The sequence below is a fragment of the Chinchilla lanigera genome, unplaced genomic scaffold (assembly GCF_000276665.1).
Source record: "Chinchilla lanigera isolate Chin_1 unplaced genomic scaffold, ChiLan1.0 scaffold00016, whole genome shotgun sequence".
In the NCBI taxonomy this organism is placed as follows: Eukaryota; Metazoa; Chordata; class Mammalia; order Rodentia; family Chinchillidae; genus Chinchilla; species Chinchilla lanigera.
The window spans coordinates 26,937,912-26,943,711 of record NW_004955417.1 but is presented as its reverse complement, the minus strand read 5'-3'; positions in this window follow the sequence as shown (position 1 = coordinate 26,943,711).

Below are 5,800 nucleotides of genomic sequence, written 5' to 3'. Positions count from 1 at the left end.
ATGCCCAGCTGCTGTGAGTATATCTTCCTGATTAAGCTCTAGAATATTTTTTGAGGGCAAATGTTTCTTATTTATTTATTTATGAACTCTTAGTGTTTAGAACAAATTTCGTTTATTTGAAAAAGTCTTTATTTCACTCCCATTTGGAATGATATTTTTGCTGGGTATAGCAGTCCTATGACTGGTCTCTCACCTAGCCTCTTGTTCTCAAGATTCTTCCATGCTATAATGTAAATCAATACTTCAGTCCTTTCATGAACAGATAATACTCCACTGAATGGATGTACTAAGTTTTGTTTATGTGTTCATCGGTTGACGAACGTTGGGGTCTTTGCACTTTCTGAACATTCCTGTGGAAGTTCCTGTGTCTGTGTTTGTTTCCATTCCTCTGGGGTTTGTATCCAAGTAGGAGTGTGGTAACACCGCGTCCAACCTGTTGAGGACTTGTCATGCTATCCTCTGAAGGAGCTGCCCCCTTCACATTCCTGCCAGCAAAGCAGGGGATCGGGTTTCTTCACCTCTCCCCCAACACTTGCTATTTGTCTTCATTTTAAAATTATACTCCCAGCAGGTGGTTTATATTGTTTTACAGTCTTACTCATAGTGATAAGGGAATCTGTTTCTCAACATTTTTTTTTTTTTTGTTCTTTTTTTTTTCCGGTGCCAGGAATTGAACTCACGACCTTGCGCTTGCCACGCAGGCACTGTGCCAGTGAGCTAAATCCCCAGCCCCCGTTTCCCAACATTCTTGCCACTGTGGTAATTTGTTTTGAAATGATAAATTTACAAGAAATCATGTCCTCAGATTTTTGTTTTCTAGCCACACTTCCTTTCTCCTGGGTGGTCCGCTCATGGGCAGTGTCCTCCTGGGGTATTATGATAGGAGAGGTGTGCCCATTAATCTTGTCAGCCTGCTGGATAGACAGACTGCTGGAGAGATGACAGGATCCTGGAGGTGCTGTACTCCTCAGTGGATTAGCCCATTGATGTTTGTGGCTGAATGTGCTTCTAGGGAGCAGGGTCCAGATGGAGGTGGGTCACCGTGGTGACGCTCTTCCCCTGTGCTCCGCCATGAGGTGAGTACTTGTGCTCCCCCAGGCCCCTCACCACGCTGTTTCTGCCTTGGAGCCAGCTGACCCCGACTGATCCTCTGAAAGCGGAGCCAGGTTAATTCTCTCCTCCTTTAAGTTGCAGGTGCTGGGTGTTTTGTCCTCGCAATGGGAAGGCGGACCAGTGCAGCGAAGTACTACCATGGAGGTATTATCGTAAGGGGAGGTAATGCAGGAAAAATCTCCGATTTTCATCTTTTCAAGCAAGAAAATAAATTTCACTGAGTCAAACTCTGAGTGAAATGGCCATACAGAGAACTGATCCAGGCTGGCCTTCCGATAGCATCACGTGGCAAGCTTAAAATGCTTCCCAATGGACTGCACCCCCATCCTGCACCCCGTGCCTACCAGGTGCCCAAGGAGAACTCACCCCGCCCCGGGAGGGAAGGCTTCCTAGCTTTATCAGTGAACCTTAGCCACACGAAGCCTCTTACTTCATGGGTATTTTCTATGCTGTTGGATAAATAAGCTCTATAATTAATTCCCCCTACCATGTTTTTCTGAAAAAATCACACCACAGTTTGTGCTCCACTTGGTAAGTCTGAATATGCAAATAAAAATAATTTGGTAGCAATTAAGTTTGGAAGGCAGCATTTTTCGATGAATTTAAATTTGTCTTTTTCCCTTGAAGGAATTCTACAAATTTATCCGTGGAAGAAGAACAAAATGATTTCCATGGTAGTTTCCCTGTGGCATTATGATCAGGAGGCAGGTGCTTTCTCTTTCTGAGCAAGGACAAAGGATCATTTCAGTTAATAAAATCACAAATTTCAGACCCTGCTCGAGGAGAATGGAAATAGTTCAGTATGAAGACATTTATTTTTTGTGGTGCTGTGGTTGCCACTGAATTTAATGGGAAAAAGAGTGAGGATTATAATACCCAATTTCTTCTTTAAATAAAGCATCAAATCCCTAGTCTGCTAATTAATGAGCTTGATCTTGATGCTTTTGAACTCAGAAATCTAGGACACGTAATTCCTAAGGATGTATTCTTGAAAATAAACATTATCTCTCCCAGCCTGTGGAACGTTTTGTGATGAACAATCTCCGTCTTTCCCAGTTTCTTGTACAGACTGACCCATTAAGATGAGTATGAAAGCCAGGCATGGTGACACATGCCTATAATGTCAGCACTAGGGAGGCTGAAGCAGGAAGATTGCTATGTGTTCAAGTCCAGCCTGGAATGCATAGTGAAACCCTGTCATAGAAAAAAGACGAAGCTGAAGATGAAGATGAAGGAAAAGATTATGTTGCCGATGAAGATGGTTGTGGATAGGTATACTTTACTAAGGACTTACCAAGTGCCATAGTCTTCATTCCAACCAAGTGAATAAAGGGTCTTATGATCCCCATTATACAGGGAGGGGCATCAAGGCTCCGGAAGGGTAGGCTGTTCAAAGTCATGTGGCTGGCGAGTGGCAGACTCAGTGCTTGACTCCATGACTACTAACTTTGCAGGACTAACTCATACCAATTCCACAGCTGTGGACTGGCTTTTGAGCTCCTCGCAGGTCTGAATCTCACATCTGTATTCTGGTGGACTCAGACAAGTGCCTCCTTTGACAGGATGATCTTTCAGAAAATTCCTTGATCCCCAAAGACACAGAGGTGTCAGCAACGGGTTGCTCAAACTGTGGAATTCTGGCAGATGCTCACAAACTGGAGTCTCTGTTTATCCCAGGTGTATTTGTGTTACTAGATACTTCAGGCAGCTTTCTGCGACTCACATGTTCCTGTTACTTGAAAAGATGATAAACTGCACTATTTCCCCTAGAACTGCACACCTCTTGACATTTAGAAGCACCCTCACTTTTGCATGGAGATGGCAGTTGTGCAGACGAACTTGCCCTGGGCGGCTTGGGAACTGTCCATGGTGATTACTGCAAAAGTCTCAGCAGGGCCTTCCAGTGTTAGACCTGGTACTGAGTTCCTGAGTCTTGTGTCTTTTCTCTCCCCCTCCTCCCTCCCTCCCTCCCTCTCTCCTTTCTTCCCTTCATGTGAATTACGGAGATATTAAGAGAAGCATATGGCTATTTATCTCATGTATTCCCTTATGTTTCGGTTTTAACATTCTAATTATCTGATGACTACACATAGTTACATGTTTATCAAGGGTTTCTGCTGGCCCTTCAGACCTATTTCTTGGCTGTCTGGAAGACACTTGGGGTGTTTAACATGGCAAGGAGGAGCCGATGGAGGTAGGTGTGAGCTTCCAGTCATTATGAACAATATTTCCTTTTTAAAAACAACAGTTGCCTAAAATAAAAATGAAAGTCTAGTTGCACTAACTTAGTATTAAAGTAATTTCCTGTTTTTTTTCCATTGTGTTTACTTGTTAGAATGAATGGAACTGTTAGATCTTCTAGTGGGTCCCCTGGAAACATTCTGAAACAGTGAGTTGTTTGCAGGGGGATTTTTTTGGGGATGCTGATGCTCTTGGGGTACACACCTGGGAGATCCCTGGGAAAGCAGGACTGTGAGAGTGAGAAGTTAACAGGCCTCAGTGTGCCCCAAGAGGAGCCCCCACGTGGGAAGCCTGCATGGTATCAGTGGAGGCCTTCCACCCCTGACCTGGCGGGTGCTGGCTGGGGTGTCCTTCGGGAAGTGCACGCCTAGAGCAGGGCATGCACGGTGGCTGGGGGCACTGTCGCTGAGGAGTCCCTGTGAGCTGTTACTGGTCACTGCCTGGCAGCGAAGAATGTGTACATTGACCCTGAAGAGACTAGGTGGCACTCCATAGCATCCCTTCCTGCGGATCCTTTACACCACTGGAATTGGCTGGATTCTTTTTGTTTCATTTTTTGAAATAGGATCTTGCTATGTAACACAAGTTGGCCTCAAACTGGTGATCCTCCTGCCTCACTCAGCATCCTAGAGTGCTGGGATTACCGACCTTGTGCCACCATGCCTGGCAGAGATTGGCTTGGGTGTTACAGTCTGTTTCCTCCCCAGGAACAGCTCTCACAGCGTTCTGGCCTGTCTGGCATTCTGGGGTGTGAGGATAAGCGTGGCCACTCCTGCTTCCTCCCCTGGTCTCCGGCCCTGTGTACTCCCACATCGAGGACGCCCGCAACCGATAGTGGTAACTGGTTCAGGTTGGCACCTAAACCTTTCAGTTTCGCATATCCAAGGTGGCACTTCTCTGTCCTCTGGGGTCATTCTACTGCCTCCAGACCGTGGTGAACAATGGGTGCCACGGCTGTTTCCCTGGCTCCCTTTCTTTCCTGCAGCCTGGATGCTGTGTCCTGAGCACCATCTGTGTGGAAGGGCCAGGCACTCCACCTTGCATGGTGATGTTGGGCCACGTCCGGAGGGACGTGCATTGTTGCTCCAGAAGACGGTGCTGGTGTCTTCAGGCTGGGCAGGCAGTCCTGGTGTCCTTGGCCTCTATTCTGCGAGAAGGCAGGAGCGTCATCCCGGCCAGAGCGCAAGCCTGCATCCTGTGGAGGGGTCCCCTTGCTGTGTGATCATGAAGTGCGTCTCATCCCTCTTCCCAGGAGAATGAATACGAGCACAACTGCCGGGCTGGTGTGCAGGGGGCCGTTCCAGGTTTCTCAGGCAGAGACGCCAGGACTCTTGCAGCAACTGCCCTTTGGAGACTGTTTGGTGGAGTTTGCTGTAGTCTATTGTCTTCCCCCCATTTCTTCTGGAGGAGGCTATGAGAAGTGGCCACTCCCCCTCCATCCCTTAAAAGCTTCTCAAGTTGGCTCTCATCTGTGGCATTTCCTCAGAAAGCAGTCACCTTTGCTTAGGGGTCTGGGAACTTTCAGAGACTTCTTGACTGTTTGGGCTGCAGTAACCTATCCAGATGCCAAGAAACCAGTGCAGCCAGGTGCGGTGGCACAGGCCTGTAACCCCAACACTGAGGCAGGAGGATCACTGTGAGTTTGAGGCCAACCTGGGGCACACAGTGAGACCCTGTCTCAAAACAAACAAACAAACAAACAGAAACCAATGCAAGTTTTCTGTTCTACCATCCACCAACCATGTGCAGTCCAGTTCTGCATGTGAGGGCCAGGTCCCTGGGGAGCTCTTTGAACCAGGCAGTTCTTGTGAGGCAGACCTAGGCCAGGATTGAATTTGTCACCTGCTGTCCACGTCCCCCAACACCACTCTAGCAGGGAGCTATGGGAGCCCTTTGGTCATTCAAGGGTTTCCATATCAAAATTAATCCTCTCTGGGCTTACATGGCCGGCCATGCCCCCATGGGCCCAGAGGCTGGGACTAGCACAGAGGATGTGAAGACAGAGAAGCAGAGCAGATGTGGGAGTTAGATGCTGGCAATGGCCCTGGAGCCCTGATCAAGTCGCAGCTGAAGTCACACTGCACTGCGCCACCGCACTGTTAAGCCATTGTAGTTACGCTTCAGGTCGTAACTCACCGCCGAGGGAAGCAGCGCTGGTGGGTGAGAAGTTTGCTGTGGCTGTTTTGTGTGAGACCAGGGAACGGGTCAGGTCACAGGAAGCTTTTTGAAGTGCTCCTGCTCTCTGCCTCCCAGGCCTCCTTCCGGAGCACCTTGCTGTGGATGTGTATACAGAGTGCTTGTGCACACATGTGAGTGTGAAAAGGTGAATCACCCTCTCAAGCAACCTGGCCCAGCCACTAAGAGGATCGGATTCTGTCATCCACTCTCCTGCCCCGACTATAATGGCTTATTCTTTCCTTGGGACCAGCATGTGCCTGAGGCCCCA